The sequence below is a fragment of the Tiliqua scincoides genome, chromosome 3 (assembly GCF_035046505.1).
Source record: "Tiliqua scincoides isolate rTilSci1 chromosome 3, rTilSci1.hap2, whole genome shotgun sequence".
NCBI classification, from domain to species: Eukaryota; Metazoa; Chordata; class Lepidosauria; order Squamata; family Scincidae; genus Tiliqua; species Tiliqua scincoides.
This window is the reverse complement of record NC_089823.1, coordinates 88080231-88101861: the sequence shown is the minus strand read 5'-3', so window position 1 is coordinate 88101861 and position 21631 is coordinate 88080231. Positions and strand designations below refer to the sequence as shown.

At 43.5% G+C, this 21631-nt stretch overlaps 1 pseudogene; it reads right to left on the bottom strand.

The window, feature by feature from the left end:
• Positions 1-3070: 3070 nt before the first annotated feature.
• Positions 3071-3190, bottom strand: LOC136646977 (5S ribosomal RNA; annotated as a pseudogene).
• Positions 3191-21631: the final 18441 nt, after the last annotated feature.

The window sequence follows — 21631 nt, the reverse complement described above, 5'->3', positions numbered from 1 at the left end:
GATATACAATCATTTTCCTTTCCATTCTAAACAATGGCGCATAAGTAACTATCTGCAAAGTCCCATTGCTAATTACAGAAACCCAAAATCTAATTACTGTCCATTTGATTTTGCCTAAAAATATTCAATTCACAGAGCTCAGAGGAAAGCAAGAGCACATCATCAAAGCAATTTCTAATCTAGGGAACAGCAGCAGTAGCAATGGAGGTGGCAGTTGGTGTTCTATATATTTTGCCATTCCATGTTACCATTTGCAGGGCTGCTGGGAATATTAATCGCTCATGAAGTCGCTACCACAAACATGCTAAGTCTAATTTGAAAAAGTATAGCTAGGCAGCCCAATGAGAAGCATTCTGAGTGGTATAGGATACAACAAATGGCTTCATATGCCAGTACAGTGGGTCCTGGGTATTCATGGGGATCCATTGCAGAACCCCTTCCCTTCGCAAACCAAATTCTGTGGATAATAGAATCTATGGGGGCCAGGCAGAAAAACTGGAAGTGCCTTTCAGAAGTCCTACCAGAAGCAATTGGAAGGTACTTCCGGTCACATCCAAGAGGTCTCCAAGACCCTCCAGTCATGGGCTCAGCACCAACATTGAAGAAAATCCATGGATGATGAGCCAATGGATAAAGAGAGACCAACTGTATAACAACAGTTCCACCAGTGAAACTATAGGCCTGCTGGCAGAGATGCCCCACAGTCATCGCCCCAGTTTCACTAGTGGGCATGTCATGGATGCTGGTGCAATGCTATGCCAATCTATCTTAACCACCAGTGCTACCACAGCAGACACAAACCCCAAAACTAGGTGGAGACAGGGGTGGGATGGGGGTTGGATGCAGAGAAACCAATGTACACCATATCCTAAACTCAAACATACCTCAAACATCAGCACAACCCTGCCCAACATCAGAGCTGGCATTGGAGCACAATAGCCTACAGCAAACAATGAAGAAGGGAACACACCCAAAATCTTAATTTTTACCATTGTCCATCCTGTCCACTCTCCCAAGGCAGAGCATAGGATATAGACTACACTCTGCAGGCAATTGCAGTGCACCAAACCCAGTAATAAAGCTTCTGCCAAGAAGACTCAGACACAGATGGAAGGGTGCATGATATGGGGAAAAATTCCCAGACCCCCTTCGTGCTGGATGGGCTTAGAATAGATCATGAAGGCTGTCACTCAGACATTGTTCTGCAAAGCAGAAAAACTCAGGCTATTTGCGCATAGAACTGCACTGCTAGCATATCTGTGGTAATGATTATGGGTTCCAAAATAAACATGTTCAGTCTCCATAGAAAAAGCCACTAGCCATCAGTTTGAAAAATGACTCCTGCTTTCTCTGAGTTAGAACTAGTCTACCAAATCATATGTGGTACAGCCCTTCCTAAAATGTATCATTCCAGGTAGAGCACTGAATGTTTGAATGATTCCTCTATATTAAAAAAAAAAAACCATGGAAAACTAAAATACTATAATGACAGAGTGTAGTTTAGCTATCTCCTTGATCATCTACCACCAAATTAGAACAAACAAGAGCAGAGAAGTGGTAGCAGAGTGGGCTACTCAACCCTTTCTCTTCCAGCTATTTTAGCTGTGTTCCCCCCATACAGAATATTCCTTAAATGGAAAGTTCCCAAGCAGTCTCCCAATCACATAACTTACAAGGAAATACCAGTTTCAATAGCACATTTACATCACGTGTCTTCAGAATATCCAATTTGTCTCATTTGATCTTATTCATTATGTCTAGGTTGCATTCCCACCAGGAAATCTATATCTCCTGGGGAGCTACACAACACACACACACACACACACACACACACACACACACACACACACACACACACACAGAACAATTAAAAAAAATGAGCACATAAAAGTGCTGAAGAGCCGGAAAAGTTATTCCAAACAGCCTATGGAACTCCAGTAAACAAAGCACACACTGGGAAAAGACAAATGGACTTATACCTGTGGTTTGCTGTGAGATTAATCACCATGAAATGCTATGGAGAAGAACAGGGACCAACTGGGTACTCATATCAGAGACAATTCATTTAAAGACAATCGATAATATGCTGTACCCACATCCACAACTTGATTCACTGGAAAGAGACAGCTGTTTTTCATTCTTTGAATGAAGCTAGTGTCAAGGCAAGGGCCTCCAGAGCTTATTATTAAATTGACATTTGTAAATGTCAAGCATTTGTTTCATATATGGGCAACCACATGCAGAACTTATCCATTGAAGAAGAAGAAAAGAATAGCACAAAAGGAAGAAAGCAGAGTAAGATATTTACAATGGCTCATGAAATGGCAGGTCCAAGTTCCAGCCTTCAGTCTTTGAGGCATGGCTAAACCAGTGCTTCCCCCAGGTCTCTAGGTAGTCGAGTTCTAAGGGAAGCATAAACTGTATCCTCCATTATTGGGCCAGCTATAAGCCTGTGGTGTTATATCTCATTCACTTCTATTAATCTTACCTTTGAGTGTTTATTTCTAAGTAAATTATTCAGAGTGTAATTAGGTGCAATCACATGTACAGAAGTAAATCTAACTGAGCACAGTGGAATTTGTTTCTGAGTCAACACGCGCAGGATTGCACCATTAGTGTCTTCACAAGTGCTAGAAAGAATGTTGTCAGTCTTAATGTCTGAATTAGGATCCAGCCACTTAAACAGACTTGTTGGAAGGTCTAACAGGTTTCCTGTACAGGTGTCAAAAGTTAAGAAATCTTAACAAGAGTTTAGCACTACATATGTTGCTACTTTTTACTTCAAAGCCAACATTTATTGATCAACTAAAAAACCTTCCTTAATAAACACATTCAAGTCTTGTCTAGAAACTGGGAGGGAATTCAGTACAGTCTGAGCCCGAATGAGACCTATCGTGCCAGTTGTTGATATAAAATTTATAATTTTATAAAATGTTATAATTTTAATGTTTTTATTTGATGTTTTATTTCTATGTTGTACACTGCTTTGAATATCAGACAAGCAGTATATACTATAAACAAACAAATAATGGTTGGTTGGCAACCTTCAGTCTCGAAAGACTATGGTATAAGCCTACAGCACCTGGTATTCCCAGGCGGTCTCCCATCCAAGTACTAACCAGGCCTGACCCTGCTTAGCTTCCAAGTTCAGATAAGATCAGGCATGTGCAGGGTAACAGTTGCTGTATAAACAAATAATATATCAGTGCTAAACACAAGGTGTGGAACTTGATTCCATGACAATTAATGGTGACTAAGAGTAAGAACCTGTAATAGAAACTGGAACTGTAAAATGACTGTATGCATTGAGTTCATAGACTCAGAGTTGGAAGGTGCCCACAAAGTCATCTAGTCCAACCCCCTGCCTGTAGTAGCAAATCCTCCTAGAGCAGGGGTGTCAAACCCGTTACATACAGAGGGACGAAGTTAGCATTCAGGGCGCCTGCTGAGGCCCAGAAGTGACGTCATTAACCAGAAAGTGACATTAAGCAGCTGATGGTCAGAAATCAGCACTTTGTTCTCATTAACTGCAAATGACAGAAGAGAAAATACACAAATCTTGATCATATTTCAAGATATGGGAAAGCTCAATTATCATGTGGGCTGCTGTTTCAGCAGTAACACCTCAGCACTGCTCAGCAACTGAGAGCCTGAGGGCCAGATAAAAAGCTTCTGGGAGCCACATTCGGCCCCCGGGCCTTATGTTTGACGCTCCTGTCCTAGAGCATCTTGAGCAGGTGACTGTCAAGTCTCTGGTAAAATCCACGAACTCCTTTGGCAATCTGATCCACTGCTCAACCACCCTTATCATCAAGACATCAGGAAATTCTTACATCTCACCTTCCTGTAGGCTAGCTGATCGTCTATGGCAGGGGTGCTCAATAGGTGGATCACGATCTACCAGTAGATCACGAGGCAAAATGAGTAGATCGCGGAGTGCCGACCCCCCCCTTCAGGTGCCTCTGGGAGGAAACGCCTGGAGTAAGGCCCATTGTACTCAATGGGGCTTACTCCCAGGTAAGTGTGGCTAGGATTGCAGCCTCACAGCCTAATCCTAGGCATGTCTACTCAGGAGTAAGTCCTGTTATACTCAGTGGGGCTCAAGGTACACCAACATACATTGTACACATAAATGTTATATGTTATGATGGCGCGAACATTGTAAAAAAAAAACTCTGGTAGATCTCCGGGCCTTGCTGGGTTTCAAAGTAGCTCTCGAGCCAAAAAAGTGTGAGCACCCCTGGTCTATGGTTCTCCTTGAACCCATGCCAGCTATTTTACTGGCCTAAGTCTAAGGAGAAGAAGGGACTGGGGCAGGTTGGAAAATTGGGGATAGGGTCTGGCATGCATTTTTGCCACTACTTAGAGAAGGGTGGAATCCAAATATGATAAATTAAATGAAACTTCAGGAATGACACCACCAACAAAATCCTCAAGATTTCGCCAAATGGCATAATAGGAAAAGACACCAGAGAATTGGGCACAGCCCTAGAAAATAGGTTTTTTAAAACTTAAATAGGGTAGCATCAGAGATGGCCCTTGCCCATCAGAAGGACACTTGGTCAAGTTGACCTCTGAACTGTGCAACTAGTAGCATCCTACATACAATCAGGGAGGGGAAGGTGCCATAGGACTTTGCCCTTGGACCTTCAGAAACCTGGCTCCAGCTCTGTTTCTCATATCAACAGCTGACTCAGCCTGGTAGTGAATTATTCAGCAAACTCACCACTGGCTCTCACTATGTACTACTTGGAAGAAACTCCATGACACTCCTCTCCATATTACCTGCGCTGTCCACCTTATGGCTGCCTTTATTTTCCACATTATGGCTGCGAGGTTTGTGGCTTAGCAAGCTCACAGTTAGGAGTTGCCTGGCCTGAAGACATATGTACACAAATATACAGTTGTTGCTAAGTAGGATGAACTTTGATATGTCTTGTTTCGGCTTCCAAAATATTTATTCCAGTATCTACTAAAGGAAAAAGAAAAAGCTACTCGGAAGGATATTCTAGGGTTCAGGGAGTGCCAGCTGCCTTCCTTATCATCAGTGATAAGTATGTTGCTTTGGACGAAGGGGAATTGGGAAATGGAGGGGAAAGCCTCTGGGCACAATCCTATGCATGTCTACTCAGATGTAAGTCCTATTGTGTTTGATGGAACTTGCTCCCAGGAAAGTGTGGATAGGATTGCAGCCTCTGTTTCCTACCACAGATTACATATGCCATCACCCACCAGCAATGCCATTTACATTGGTCAAATAAGTCAACCCCTAAATATAATTCTAGGGTCTACTACTTCATGAGTACAGGTTGAGTCTCATTATTTATGAGGGTTCCATTCCCAGAACTCAGGTGGATGGCGAAAATAGCACTAAAGCAAATCCATCTAAAAAGTCCCTTTGCTCAGGTGATTTAAAAACAGCCTTGCTGACCTTTGTGATGTTAAGACAGAGTCATTAGGCAGACAATCCATCAATCAGTCTCTCTCCAGGTGAGCCAGCAACCCCTCCCTTCATGCAGAGCAAAGTGATCTTTTTTTTCACATGGGTGTCCTTTAATTTAAAGGGCCCTTCTCATCACAAGATAGAAAAATCTGTGAATAATTAGGTTATACCTGCAATCCCTTGCATGACTCTCTCTACAATAGTAAGAAAAGCTGTTTTAAAAGTGTGATTTGTTTTGTTTTGATTTGGGATGGATTTTTTCCCCCTTCTCCAGGGATCATCACATTCCTTCTCATTTGCAGTGGCCATTCATGTTGAGTCAAAAAAAATCTGTGTATAACAAGGTTGCACCTGTATATGAAACATCAAAATATTTAATTATTACATTATTTATATACTACTTTTCTCAAAGACTCAAGGAGACTTACATAGGTAGCATGACTATAAACCCCATTTTTCAATGGGGTTTTTACATTGTGAAGAAAGCTCATAGAACCCTCCATTTCTCCAAATATGTTCCCTTTGTAGTGCGGTTGTTGTTCTGGCTGCACAGCTGCAATGCACTGTCCAAGCTTCCACAGGTGGCAACAAATCATGCCTGAGACTGGTTATCAAGATACTGTCCATTTCTTGCCAGCAGACTCCTCCTGACTCCTTCACAATCCTCCATGAAGATCTGTCAGTAGTTTCCTGTCACCCATCCAAGGCGAGACCAAAGATGATCCTGTTTAGCTTCATCAGGCAGGCGGCACTTCAACCTCCAGGCCACACCTTCTGCCGTAATCAAATATATGACTTTTGGCAAACTCTAGAAGGCATGCTGTCAAATACTTTAAAAGCAATAGTGATCAGTCAATAAATGTAACACAATTCTGCAGGCATTCTCCTGAATATCAGTTTCTTAATATATAAAATATTTCTACAAATATACAAAAAAAAAAAAATGTCTACACTTTGTTCTACTGCACACAACACCATTATGAGAAAACAAGTGAAAGTCCACAAAGCAAAACGGAAGATGGAAAGAAATGAGATCCCTCCCATTTGCTGCTGCCTCCCTGGAAGTACAAGGCTGAAATCTTGAACTTGTGAATTTTTTTACCACTGTTGGGAAGGCTATGATAGAGGTGGATCTTATAATTGAGTTGAAATGGTCACTTGCTAAGATGTTTCAACAAAATGAGATGGTTATAAAAACTATGCTGCTTAAACAATAATATTTTCTATTTTTGTGTTCATTGTATAAGTGAAGTGTTCTCTTATTAAGTATTAATTAATCAATAAATAATATGCTTGTCATATTTGTAATAAAATATGTAAAAATCACTGCAGGAAATTCTAGGACAAATAACAGCCAGCATCCTAATCTCACATATAACATATAAACTCACTTTACTTGGAGTTTCCTTATCTGAATGGTTTTGTATTCAAAGTCCGAATTATGACCCCTGGTTTATCGGTATGATTAAATTCCCCTTATGCTTTGCCAGTTTGAACATTCTTATTGCAGAAAATTTTTATTGAGTTCCACAGTCCGACATCCCAGTGAAGCAGAGAAAATCACCTTGCAACCTCTATTAAATGCTAAGATTGGAATATAGTATGTTCTATTTTATTCTGGGAATCTCAAGTGAGAATCATAGTTAAATGTTTACAGATTCCAAGATGTATATTAAGTAGGGCTGTCAACCTATTAAGGTCGTTTTAGGCGGCAATCCTATACAAATGTATCTGGGAGTAAGCCCTGCTGAACTCAGAGGGACTTACTTCTGAGTAGATATAGATAGAAGTGCACCATTAAGTTGTCTAATCATCAGCCTGTTAAATCAATTAATACATGAATCAATCCATGAATGAATTACATTTAAATAAGTATCCTTCTTACCAAATCTTCAGTTCAGTTGGCTTTTGGGCTGCTGAAAGAAATATTTGATAGCTGAATTAAAGCTAATACACACCCTATTCCCACTCACTGGTAAATGGAAAACTCACCCATCATATTTTCTCATTTGTACTATTTATAGGTATATTCAGATTCAGAATCAAGTTAGCATAAAAACAAACAAGCTTCATCCCTACAAATTAAAACTGGTCCCCACTGATTAATTAACTAAATCTTTATTAATTACTCCACCAATTAATCTGAGTTAAGCATGGAGTCCCATAAGGAACAATTCAAGTGTTTTCTTTCACATACCCTATCTAGGGCTAAGTGCTACTTTTGTTCTACTCAGTGGTCCTTCTAAGAAGTAGAGCTAGTAAAGGCTTAGAATGAAATGAGGGGGGAGCCCCTTTTGTTCACAGGACACAAACTGATTTTTCCCCTCTGCTATCTAAGATATGCCTTCAAGGAGCAATCTTCTCAAGTAAGTAAATTTATACTGTATCATGCACTCAGTTGTGAATAGCCAAAATTTAAAAAGCACTTTCAGTCATAGCCACTTATACAGTATCTGTGGGCTCAGCACCCATGGATTCCATTATCCATGGATGCTGGGCCCACATCTCAGAGGTGCCCAGGGCAACCGGAAACCACAGGTCTTCTCCAGCCTTAGAACACCTCTCCAACACAACTGCAAACCACTTCTGATTCAAGGATGTGACTTCCAGTTCTGAGATCAAAATTACTGAAGGACTGTCTCTTCCCATACAAATCTGCTTACCTACTCTGTTCTGAATCTAAGGTCTTTCTCCATTTTCTACTTCCTTCTCAAACTTGTATGAAGGAATGCATGACTGAGGGCCCAATCCAATCCAATTTTCCAGTACCGGTGCAGCTGAGCCAATAGGGCACGCATTGCATCCTGTGGTGCGGAGGTAGTCAGAGGCATCCTTAAGGCTGCGGTTTGCAAACTCTCAGGAAGTTTGAGGACCGCAGTAAGTCCTTGCAGGGGAGGGGAGGGAAAGGGCAGCTACAGGGACTGGGATGCACTCACCAGTTCCTGCAGCACCTTCCTGCAGTGCGGGGAACCCTCCACGAGCATCTGCGAGCAGGTTTTGCGGAGGTGGAGCGCGATTGCTCCACTTTCACTTTTAGAAGACTGGGGAGCCCTGCAGACACTCACGTAGGGCTCCCTGCAGCCCAAGAAGGCTGCTGCAGGAACTGGTGAGTGCATCCCAGTCCCTGCAGCCCCCCTTAGCGACGCAATCCTGGGGATCACGTTGCTGCCTTTCTCCTGCCCTGCCCCTTAAGATAACTTTTCTCTATCTGATTTTTCAGCGGGTGGCAGGCGGGACTGTGGGTGAGTGGGAGGCAAACAGGAGGTGGGGCCAGAACCCAGCAGTTATACTGGATCCTAGCTCCATTCCTGGGCAGCATGGAACGGCTTCAGGCTGCTCCGTTCTGCCTGGATCTGCACTACCTCTTTAGGTGGTGCAGATCTGAGTAGACCCATTGGGGCCACTGTGACTCTCCCCCAGGCTAAGGGGAATTTTTTCCCCTTGCCCTGGGCCGAGCCTCAGCCAGCCCCAAACTTGCAAGTTAGGCCCAAATTCTAACCAACTTTCCAGCACTGGCATAGCTATGCCAATGAGACGTGAACTGCATCCCGCAATTGGGTAGCACTCACGGATGCCTCCTTAAAGTAAGGGAATGTTTGTTCCCTTACCTTGGGGTTGCATTGCCCTTATGTTGGTGCTGGAAAGTGGGTTAGGATTGCACCCTTAGTCTTTTAAAAAAAATTGTTATTGTTTAATTGGTTTTAATTATGATTTTCTATTTTTCCCTTGTTGATTTGATTGCTGTCTGGTTTGATGTGATGTGAACTGCCTTGATGACCTATGTGGAGGTGGAAAGGCAAAATAAAAATCTGCAAATAGAAAAATAAGCAGATCCTCCTTCCCTGTGCAGGTGTGTGTGTCCACTTATTGGTGTGAAACCCTTCAGAACTGTCAGTAGGAACATCCAGGCATCTCTCACTTGAGCATGGAGGTCTTGGGCTGGTGGGGATACCAAAATGGAAAGAATAACTCAGGACCACTGGAGCAAACAAAACTATCTTGGTTTTTATTCGTGGGAGAGGAGAAAAAGTGTAAAATTGTTTTTCCTGTATGAGTATCTACTTTCTTTTTTTTTAAATGTAGCTATGACCAAAACAACAACCACCCATGAGTAGCTTACAACAGTAGCTTAGAGTTTTAATAAGAACAATCCCATTAAAGAAGCTGGCCTTTTCAACATTGCCCCTGAAAACGGAGACAACAAATCAACTATCAATTTGCTCACTGTTCATTATCCTATATTTCATAACCGATAATCACAGGGGTTCAGGAAATGTAAAAGAAAGAGAATCTATAACCCTAGATTTTGGAAGACAGAATTCTAAGTGGGTTGGATGGATTAATGAGCCTAATCTTTTTCCCCCTATAAGATATAGGCAGACAGGGACAGCAATTTATGGGGGTGATAATAATGCTGTTTATGGAGTTGCAATTATGTAGCTAAATTAGTTTCACTGTTGTTGTCATTTTGGTCCTGCAAAATGGCCTGGCAAGAGCTGTGCCAGCAAATAAATGCTTAGGAGACATGCTAATTGCTGTTCCAAATATTGCAAGAATGGCACAGCAGCACTGTTAGCAGATGCCACCGTTTCGGAAGAGGGTATCAGAATGCGTTAAACACTTTTCTGGACCAACCGTCCAAACTTCAGAGGTCATCAGGCAATACTGAGCAGCACAAAAGAGAATCTTCATTCACAGTCAGTCATGATAATTAGCAAGTTTTGTGCATGAAACCTGCCCATTTTCCTGGCTGTCTGCTTTTTATTCTCTTCTGCGTATATACATATGTCAGCTTAGGCTGCTTTCAGGAGTAAGAAATGCTACACCTGCCAGAATCTCCTTTCCTAAGCAATTGCTATAGGTACGGTACTATTGTGCTCCATGAAATTTGTTGCACAGTAATATTCCAAAATTATACAAAAAGTTTAGTTCTTGGATCTGAGTCACTGGGTCTGTTATCACAGGGAAGCTAGGAGATGCCATCACAGGGAGGCCACAGAGAGGCAAGAGCGACCTCATAAAGGGGGGGGCCTCTTTCTGTGGCTTCTGCCCAAATGATCCTGGCCATAGTTTGATGGGCCAGATGGTGTGGCTTTTGCTCCCATCTCTCCAGATGCTGGGAGGATGTTCCACGGGTTGGCTACCTCGGGAACTGGAGCTTTCTTCCCTTTCTGCCACTTGTCTGTCCTTTCACTGATCTTTCAATCCCCCTTTAGTCATTTCCCTTCTTTCCTCCTTCCTCCACCTCTGCTTCTCCCGTGCATCTTCCTCTTTCCCTTCACCCACACCTCATTCCCCCCTCCCCTCTGCTCTCCTCTCTCAACTTGAATCTTTCTCACCTAGCTACCCATCTTCCTGAGTAGCTTTTAAAGGCAGCTGTCTGCCCCCCCTGCTCCATCTGCAGCTTAGCTGAGGCTGAGCATCCTGCCTACAGAGCCAGGGGATGGCATCATCACCAGAGCTGTCTTTGACATGCTGCCCAACAATGCTGGCCATGCTTGACTCCCAACTCAGTCGTGGGGAGCTGAGCTATACTACACATGATTCCACCACATTTTGCATGTATTTACAAGAACAAAACCAAAAAGCACACATACACAAGGCCACATTATGCTTTGTTGTAACATGTCAATGGGTCTTAGCATCATTTGATAAAAGTCACTGAAGCTGATATGAATGTGGGCTTATAGGAGCCAAGTACCCCATCACTGCTTACTATAATGCACAGATAGCTATGGGGCAATCTAGTTTGGCTGTGTGGTGAAGACAATATTGGCATAAACCAACACGTCTGCACTATGGAATTCCCTCCCCTTTGAATTGAAGACAGCTTCCTCATTATTAACGTTCTGGTGGGGCCTGAAGTCTTTTTTATTCAGGAAAGCCTTCAAGGCCTTATAAGGACTGCTTCTATATATTATGTCTTTTACTGTGTGCTTTTAATCTGCTGCTGCTATGTATTTTATCTTGTTTTAATTGTTTTTAATTGTTTCTTATTTTTAATGTTTATTTGTATTTCACTTTGTATTTTCAATTTGATTGTTATCTGCCATGGGTGCCCATTGGGGAGAAAGGCGGAATACAAATCTAATAAATAAATAAATGGAACCCATATGGAGAAAAGTTGAACAGCTTTCCAAGTGACTACATGCATATCATGATAAGTGAGCCCAGGGCAATGGCTGTGTAAGGAAGTGTCTCCTTCCCCAGGAGAACAAGAACATAAGAAGAGTGCCGCTGGATCAGGCCAAGGGCTCATCTAGTCCAGCTTCCTGTATCTCAGAGTGGCCCACCAAATGCCCAGGGAGCACACAAGACAACAGACACAACCTGTGCCCTGGTGCCCTACCCCAATCAGAGGCAGCCTGCCTCTAAAACCAAGAGCTTGCACATACCTACTATGACTTGTAAAATGAACTTTTCCTCCAGAAATTTGTCCAATTCTCTCTTAAAGGCATCCAGGCAAGATGCCATCACTACATCCTGTGGTAAGGAGTTCCACAAACTAATTACACGCTGGGTAAAGAAATATTTTCTTCTGTCTGTCCTAACTCTCCCAACACTCAACTTTCATGGATATCCCCTGGTTCTGGTGTTATGTGAGAGGGAAAAGAGTGTCTCTCTATCCACTCTGTCCATTCCCTGCATGATTTTGTATGTCTCAATCATGTCCTCCCACAGGCGCCTCTTTTCTAGACTGAAGAGGCCCAAACGTTGTAGCCTTTCCTCATAAAATATCCATGTAATTTAAGTCCTAACACCCTCAAAACAGAAACCAACCTTTTCCTGGATCCTCAATTTTCTTATCGAGTTTAAGCTGGAAAATACATTTCAGTCTGACTAGCCCAAGCTGTTCTAGCACATATTGAAGCTCAAATAGGATGAACTGAAAATCTTAAGGCTTTGTTATATCAAACCAATACACGACATAATCCTTTCTGGCAAACAAAATGTGGCCACCTTTTGAAATATGAATTTCTGTCAACAGAAGAGACCTGTTTGGAAAAGCTCCACACAACTCACAACACAAATCTCTCTGAGCACAGAAGCACTTTCCGTTGCCACGGCAATCTTTTTCCGTTAAAAGTGGCTTTGCTTTCAGAAGATGCCTGCTAATGCTCTTTTTAATAGCCTGAGCATCTATACTATTTGAAAAGTAGTGGAAGAAAGCTATTTCTGTGATGTCTCTGATGTCTCTTCTGGAAGAAAGCAGACCCTACGTATCAAGAAGGCATTTTGTCTTTTCCTTTCTTGCCAGTAGAAGCCAAGGGCAACAGTCCCTCATGTACATATTTAGAGCATTCACAGAAGTCAAGCAGGCCATGCATTCTCATGGAATTCTGCCACAGTTTTTGTGGATGATGGACACCGATCAAATCATCTCCTAATGAAAGGATGGTCCAGAATGACTTTATCCTACAAAAGACTCTACATCAGTATATGACCAGAAAGAAACACAATAAATGGTCTGGCCATAGATTCCCCGGTGTACATTTCTCATCCCACCCATCCTTGGTGTGTCGGAGATTTGTGCTGCTGGTGCTGCATCATGCACTCTCCTCCCAGCCACCCAGAATTTCCATTACCTAGGAAGGCAACTAGCCTCTTCCTTGTCCTCTTTCCTTGCCCTTCCTCATGCTTCCCTCCTCAAGTCTGGATAAACCATGGCTCGGTGCTCACTGAGCAGCCTCACCAAAGCCATCATTACCTCCCCCACTGGAAAGGTCCTCAGCTTTTATGCCTCACATCCCATTCCTCCCTTTCTCCTCCACTTGAACTCAACTCTTTCCCCTGAATCTCCTCCATGAACCTGTGGTTTTTAGCAATCTAAACCGGTGTTTTTGAATCAGTGTTATAGGTACCACTGGTGGTACTTGAGGTGGTGTATGGTGGTACTCATGGGACTCCCAAACACCTGCTACTTGGGAACAAGACCAGTGACACAATACAACAAACAATAGTAAGAGCCTTGGCTTGGTGAGCAGAGCTCCAAAGCATGCTTTTCACATGCTCAAAAAAGCCCTCCCATCCACCCTGAACCTTTTACTAGTGTTTGTCACGTCATATCTGGCCTCCCAACCCAGAAGTAACTGGCAATGATATCATCAGCAGTTGATGACTGGTACCAAAAGTAACACTTTTGGTGGTACTACCAATAGATGGACAATAAGAAGTGGTACATCAAAGGACAAACATTGAGAAATGCTGATCTAGACTTATGGCTTCTGCATTGCTCTATGCCCAGAACAACAAAGCTGATAAAGGAGAGGTATACTTGGCCTTATTTTACCTTCAAACAATCTGTGGTCCATTGATGAGTTGGTCTAATATTTTTCCTTCCATTTGACTATCATCCTCTGTTTCCTTCAGTCCTCTCTGCAATCTGGGTGCCATGCTCACCAGTATGGGGTGGGAGCTCAGAATCTCTCTTTTAGACTCCCTTTGCTATAAACCTTTTAAATGGAGGGGGGCGTCGGAGATTCTCAGCTGTGCAGATGCAGGGAGTGGGAACTCTGTTGTTTTTTTATCTTTTTATTTTGTTTTCAAGTTCCTGGCATGCTGTTTTCCCTTCCACTACCTTATCAGGTCGTTGGAATGTCTTCTGAACTCTTTTGAACTCATTGCGTCCAATTTTGCCTGTTTACAAGGATTTAAGGAGCATTTTTCGTCTCTTCTTGCCAGCTGGAAAGTTCTTATCTGACGCCATATTGAACTGTGAGTGGGTGCCTCCTGGATAATATTTAGTATTTCTTTTTGCTCGATGGGGAAGAAAAGGATACTCTCTCCGGGGAATCCTGACGCTGGTGTGCTTATACCCAATTCTAAACAATTGAGGCTGGAGGCCTATTTCCTTCCCTCTCAATCCTCACTCCCTGCAGCTCGCTCACTGAGCCCATCCCCCACCTCTCCTGGAGTTGCTTGTTTGGAGTCCAGTGCCTCCTCCAGCATGCGCCAGGAGAGTCAACAATACATTCCTTTGCCTGGTGATGGAGCTTTTGATGATGGTGCCCTCCTGAAACATGGAATTCCAGACTTGATTTCGAAGCACTCGCTTTTGATGGCCAAGACTGTAGGCCAAATATTTATCCAGTTAGATCATGCTATTGATCTCTTAAAGGGACTCTACCAAACTGTTTCCACAATGTACTCCATCCACTCCAACAGTCTTGTTGACCCCAAGTCTGGTGCTCCCCAGCCCTTCTCTAATTTCTCTGCGGAGGCTCCTCACATTCCTACTTCTTCCAAAGTTACCTCCCAGCTCATTTACGAACCTAAATGCGCTGTGATTACAGTATTCTCCTATCAAGGAAGGATTCCTGATTGGTCCCGGACTAAGTTGGCCAAGAGCCACCTGGCCACCTTACTGAAGGTACCTTCATCTTCTATCAACCTCCTAAGGACCGAGAGACTGACATCTTCCTTGTATTCGGATCGCCTTCTGTTATATTTCAATTCCGGTTACATCCCAGGGCTGCTGTTTTCACGCGCCAGAAGTCTGGAAGGGGCTAGTATTTTCTCCCATAGATATTTTAGGAACGCTGCCATTGTGTGCCATTGTGAGCCTTCTCCCATCTAAAGCCACCTTGCAAGATTCCTCCCCGGAGCACTCCCTTCTGCTCGACCTTGCCTCTGCCCCGTTGGCTGTTTCCATTAACCCTGTTGCTTCGATCTTCAACTGGATCCTCCAGACTGCTCGGCTAGCTTACTTCTCAACTTTGGCTCCCCCACTGTGAAGCCTTGCGCCGATTCTGCGACCTCCAGTCGCCCTTTGAGGACTTCACCTGATTGTGGCATCCCAACTGCTCCACCTGCTTCCAGCAAGAGCATTTCTCCTTCCCTCCCCTTTGTTTCCCGACCGAGTATTCCCTTATCTCCTACCTGTATTGTGGACAGGCGCTCCCAAGGTGGTCCTTTTTTCCTCATCGACGCTTCAGCTCAACTTGAACCCCCCCTGAATCATGACTTCTCAGGTCCTAACTCCGTTGAGGGAAGATTGCCCATTCATATGGAGCCCTCTCCATAGCTCCCAGTTCATACTCACCCATCTACCTCTGTCAACTGTTCTCCCTTATTGTCAACTGGATCCTCTATAAGAGTGCCCTCCACCACAACGGGAAGCATCCTATCTGGCCCCACTAAGGGCCCAATTTCGGCCAACTCTATTCGCTGACTATTGGATGCCCCCCAGACTGCTCCGGTCCTGACCTCTGCCCTCAAGCCGGTATCCTGGAACATTGCAGGATGGGAGAAAAAGAAATCTGACCATGACTTTACCAGCTTCTCGGCCCGTTTTGACATTATTTTCTTGCAAAAGACTTGGTCTTTGTCCCCGCCATTCCTCCCTGGGTTTATTTTCTACCACCTCCCAGCTTTTAAATGTAAGCACTTGGGTCACCCTCATGCAGGTCTTTGTTGCTTGTTAAGCCCTTCTGCCCGGTTTTCCTTATCCCCCCTTCCCTCTCAATCTCGCCTCTTGCAAGCCTTTCTATTCCAATGTAACGAGCTTAAGATTATAATGGTCAATATGTATATTCCGCCCTCTGTTCCTTCCCCTCATGTTTATTGAGTGAGGCTAAGATCCTTGTCGGGAAATGTTTGACCTCTATGCCCTCTGCTCTCCCCATGATCATGGGTGACCTTAACACCAGATTAGGACCAAACAACTCCGCATTGGCCCATTCTATGAACTGGGACCTGGATGATCCTCCTTGGTTCCATGGCCCTAGGTCCTCTAAAGATCTTGTCATTAATAGTTATGCCCCCTTCCTTGTAGATTTTTGCTCGGAGCTCAATTTAGTAATGGTTCTATTGAAAGAGACATCCCAAGCCAATTTACTCATTTTGCTCCTAGGGGGTCCAGCGTCTTTGATTATGTTCTTGCCTCCCTGGCCCGTCTTTCCCTGACTTCCTTGTTAGTTCCTGTTTGGACAGTGACCACTTGCCCATCCAATTATCCCTAGCCCTCCCCCTTTCCATGTCTTTGCCTGAGGAACCTGTCTCACAGCCTCCACCCCATATTAGATGGTCTGCTAGGACGGAGGAGGTTTATCGTCGCTGGACCAAATTGGATGAGCCTAATAATCTAAGCCATTTGCTGGCAGAGACTGACTCGCCTTCTACTGCCATCCTAACTTATGATTCTCTCACCAACTCTCTAACCCAACATCTTGGAGCTTCCCTTCCCCCTCACCCTGATAATTGTGTCCCTTCCTGGTTTGACTCAGAGTGTTGGTTGGCTAAGGCTCGAGTCAGGCAGTCTTTCCTCTTAGTGCACAGTAACCCTTCCCCTGATGCTCTAAGGTCTTATTTTCATTCCAGGAAATGCTGCCAGATTCTTTTGGAGGAAAAAAAACCACGTTTTTGCCCAGCATAAATGGCTCCAGCTTCAAGAAGCAATTTTATCCAATGATCACAAATCTTTCTGGCCCCTGGTCACCCACTCTAACTCATTCTGGGAATGTACCTTCCCTTATTTCCCCGCCCGTCTGGGTAGTCCATTTTTCAGAAATCTTCTCTGCTACTGATCCCCAGGAATCTTTAACCCTCACTCCACCAACTCTCCCAGAATGGCCTCCCATTACTCCAGATGAGGTAGTGGGGCTGATTAACATCATGAAACCCGGGAAAGCTCCTGGTCCTGACGACATTCTGAGTGAAATCTTAATTAGTAACACTCTTTGGTGGTTGGAACCTTTTTCTAACTTTTTTACCCTAATTAATCATTCTGGTCTTTTCCCCGCTTCTTGGCTTTCTTCAACCCTAGTCCCTAAGAACGGTGACCCTGCCCATCCAAGGAATTATCGCCCAATTAGCCTCCTTTATTGGGAAGCTTTACGCCAAATATTTACTTACCAGGTTATCATCTTGGGTTCTTACTAAAGGTCTCCTGGGCAGAGAACAAATTGGGTTCCGTCCCGGTGCTTCCACCATTGATTATGCATTTCTGCTCTCTTATCTGGCCGAGAAGTACTCTGTCCGTCATGGCGCTAAACTCTTCGCGGCCTTTATAGATCTTTGCGGAGCCTTTGATTCCATCAACAGAGCCATGTTGTGGACTAAACTGGCCAGCTTTGGAATAGATCCCCGCCTACTTTTTCTAATCCGCCAGCTCCATTCATTTAATTTCTGTAGGGTTTGGCTGGATGGTTGGGGTACTACTTCGGACAAAATTTCCATCGACAAAGGAGTACGCCAAGGCTGCATACTTGCCCCTCTCCTCTTTAATCTTTTTTGGCAGATCTCCCCCCCTCACCTCTCCAGTGGTCAGAATTCCGCTCCCTGTCTCAATGGTGTTCCTATCCCTATTCTCCTTTATGCAGATGACGCAGTCCTATTATCTGTTACAAGATCAGGCCTCCACCACCTGCTGTCTTCCCTTCTCGATTATTGTTTATCCAATGATTTGACAATTAATTCGGAGAAAACTAAAATTTTAGTTTTCGCCAAATCCTGGGCCCCATCCCCCTGGAAGATAGGCTCCCTTTCCTTCCAGCAAGTTCAAACCTTTAAATATTTAGGGATCATTTTCCACTTTCGTCACACCTGGCACTCTCATAGGAAATCTATTATTTCCTTATCATCATTGCACTTAAACGTGATTGCTCGCTTTCATTACTCCAGCGGCAATCAGTATATTCCTGCTGCTCGCCATATATATAAAACCAAAATTCTTTCCCAATTATTGTATGGTGTCCCTATTTGGATAGAAGCTGTGAATCAGGATCTCGACAAAGTTGCTGCCTCTTTCCTTAGGCAAATTCTGGGAGTCCCCAGTTTAATCAGAATATCCTCCCTTGCACTTGTGTTAGGGAGCCACCTCCCTTCCACTATTGCGTGGTCCCTTACTTTTAAATTTTGGCTTCGATTACACTTAAACATCCACTCTGAGTCCCTTCTGGTAGACTTACTAAAGGATTCTTACCTTTCTAAGTGGTTCCATCTTATCGACCTCAAGCTTTCATCACTGAGTTTGTCCCCCGAACACCTTGCCAATATCAATCTCCATAGGGCCCATTCAATTATTAAAGTCAAACTTTGGGAACTTGAATCTACTCAGCTTTTTTCTAATCTCAACCCTACCTGTTCTCCTCAGTTTTTTGGTCTTCTCCCTTCACGTGGTGGTTTTCTTAATTATTTCAGTATGTTGACTGATCCTATTAAGAGGAGAGCGTTTATGTTAGCAAGATTTAACATTTTTCCTTCAGCCGTTCACTCCGGTAGATTTTCCAAGATTCCATATGATTGCAGACTATGCCCTTTTTGCTCTCTCGAGCCGGACACAGTGGCTCACATCCTATTTCGCTGTCCTGCTCACCATTCCCTCCGAGACTCACTCCTGATCCCTACCATATCTTCTTTTTCTGGCTCTTCTGCTGATCCTCTATCTGTCCTATTGAGTGACAGTTCTGCGGCTATCACTAATGTTGTAGCAGATTATCTTTCCGCTGTTTCTAAGTTAAAATTCCCCTCCTGATTTATATAGTCTTTTATTCTCTGCCTGTTTTTTTTTAATCTTTACAGTCATTCGCCGGCTTTGTTACTGTTTGTGTCGTTGACTGTTTCTTTTAATGCCAATAAAGGTTTCAGACTTGAACCTTTTAAATGATCTAGCAATCTAGATCTAGCTGAGGAATAGACAGCTCAGGTCTCTTAAGGCATTATTTGCTTGAACTGGAGCAGCAACCACCTCTCCAGGACAAACCCTTCTAAAGAGGGATTGCTATATCATAGTGTTTCCCAAACTGTGGGTCAGGACCCACCAGTGGATCATGAAAGATTTTTGAAACATTTTTTTAAAAAAACTTTGCAAGCACCCTTGCCTGGTTTGCAGAAGAAAATTGTTTGCTGGAATGCTAACCTGGGGTATGAGGTAATCTTCATACACCCAAATTGGCCCAGAAGTCCATAACTGCACATCTTGCTCTCCACTTCAGCCTTCTGGGTACCCTGGAAAGGTTTGGGGGAACAGTCCTTGAACTCCATTTCTAGGGAGGGTCTAGCTAATGTCTGCACTGTTGTATCAGTAAAGCCATTTCTGCCCAACACTGCATATACACAACAGGGACCAAATGTGTACACCTGGGGGCTGGCGTATATGCAATGTTGGTTAGAAACGGCTTAGGGCCCAAACCTGAACAGTGCGCGCCAGCTTACTGCTGGTGGTAGCCTAGCGGTATTACTGGGCTACCGCCAGGTGGGGAAGAAGGGTGGGGAGGAGGCGTTCTGGCGAGGGGGGAGGAAGGAAGAGGGGCAGGTGGAGGTGTGCTGGGGAGAGGCAGTGGGGGGGAGGGAGGCGGGACTGGTGGAGCAAAGCTCCACTGGGTCCAGAGCCTCAGTATCTAGCTCACTGCCCAACACAGAGGCTCTTGATTCACCACCAACCTTTGGGTTCGCAGTGAATCGAGTAGCGCCATTGCAGGGCTACTGTCTTTACCTGTGGTAATGAAAGTCCCCTTCTCCCAAGGACCCGTTGGTGGTTGCCTGGAGCATGTAAGATGTGGCGGCAGTGATTTTCGGTGACGCTGCAGCCCTGTGCACCGGGCAACTCAGGATTGGGCTGTTAATCTGCCTAGCAACTGAATTATTTACTGCATTTTTCTTTTCATTTCCCTTTCCCCCTTTTATATATTTAACCCCACAATAAATATTACTGCATTGCACCCATATTGTTGTCCACCTCATCCCTGGTTAAATTCCAAGTTCCACTGTGGTGTGTCATGAGTCAGCTGCACAAGGTACTTCCACACATTTTTGTCATCTGTGTGTACATGTTATTACACATGCCTTACTGCATTTAGGTAACACTATTATGAGGCAACCTGTTATGGAATTCTCTTTGCTTTGAAAGTATAAAAAGCATAAAAGAAGGAAAATATTTTAAATGGAGCAATTGACACTCAGAAAAGCATTTGCAAAGGTATGTCAGTTTTTTTCAGTTCTGTGCCTAATTTGGTTTGTGTAGAGTTGCCATTAGATACGGTGTCAAAGTTCTCAATGTTGTCTTGTTTATTAAATTAATTATACCTTTAGTATATTTACATCTAGATTTTGCCCACGCAACTTGACTTCCATCACCCATTCTTCAAATGTGCTTGATTTTATTCTGCAGCCTAAGTGTGAATTCAGGTTCCATAATTTGTATTTTAAAATGCAATGTCCAGATCAGTTGTTTTTAATTTCTGCATTAGTAGCTTCCCGTCTGTCCCTACCACGTACTCCCCATGGTATCCTGTTTCTTAGCTGGTAGTAATTATGGATTAAGGTGTTTGATTTAAGCACAGGAAAAGAAGGCAAATAAAATATCAAAAGGATTAGCTAGAAAAGTGCAGGAGTACAAACTTTCAGAAATGAGTCTCAAAGGGCACCTGTTCTTTGCTATCCATAGATGAAAAAAAATTCCACTTTAATAAGTTGTTACATACTGTAAAGGAGAGACAAAGGAAAATGTCAAATCTACATAACAGAACATTGCTTTCTCAGTTATAGGCCTGATGGAGCTATTAATTTGAACACCAGTATAATGCTGTAAGATAGATAGTTTTACTGAAGTCGCATTAAAAATGGTAGCTTTCCAGGCATCTTTAGTGCTTAGATTAGTTTTAAAATGTGCATGGGTTAATTAACAAACTAACTATAGCACGTAACTACACAACACTGCCGTTTCCAATAGGGTTCCCCACTCTGCAGTACCGATTATGAAGTGTTAGCTGCAGTCTGCCACCACCAGATGGATGCAGGTTTGAACGCTGGTACTTAAGCTACAGGCACTGCCAGGGTTTGGATCGTTCTGATGTTATCCAAGAGGATTATGAGACAAACACAAGTGTAAAGCTTCTCTTCTGCATCGCACAGGCAAAGATGATGTATGTTTAGAGGGGGACCAGCTGTCACTGAACTAATTTGGCCTGTATTTTTGTTTGAGCGTATGCAGCCTCACAGAAGAAGTGCCTTGTCTTTTGAGATGAAAGCAATTTGATGCCTCTGCATCTTGTTTCCAAAGGAAATCCACCCTCTCCTCCTGCTTTCTTTTTCTGGTGTACCTGATTGAGAGATACCCAAAGACACAAACACACACACACCCGCAATAGAACATACACCATGTTGCATATAACCATGTCCAAGAGTAGACGACTTCTTCCATTTCTTCAGCCTGTAATACCTTCCAAGACAACCTGTTAGCTTGTTAAT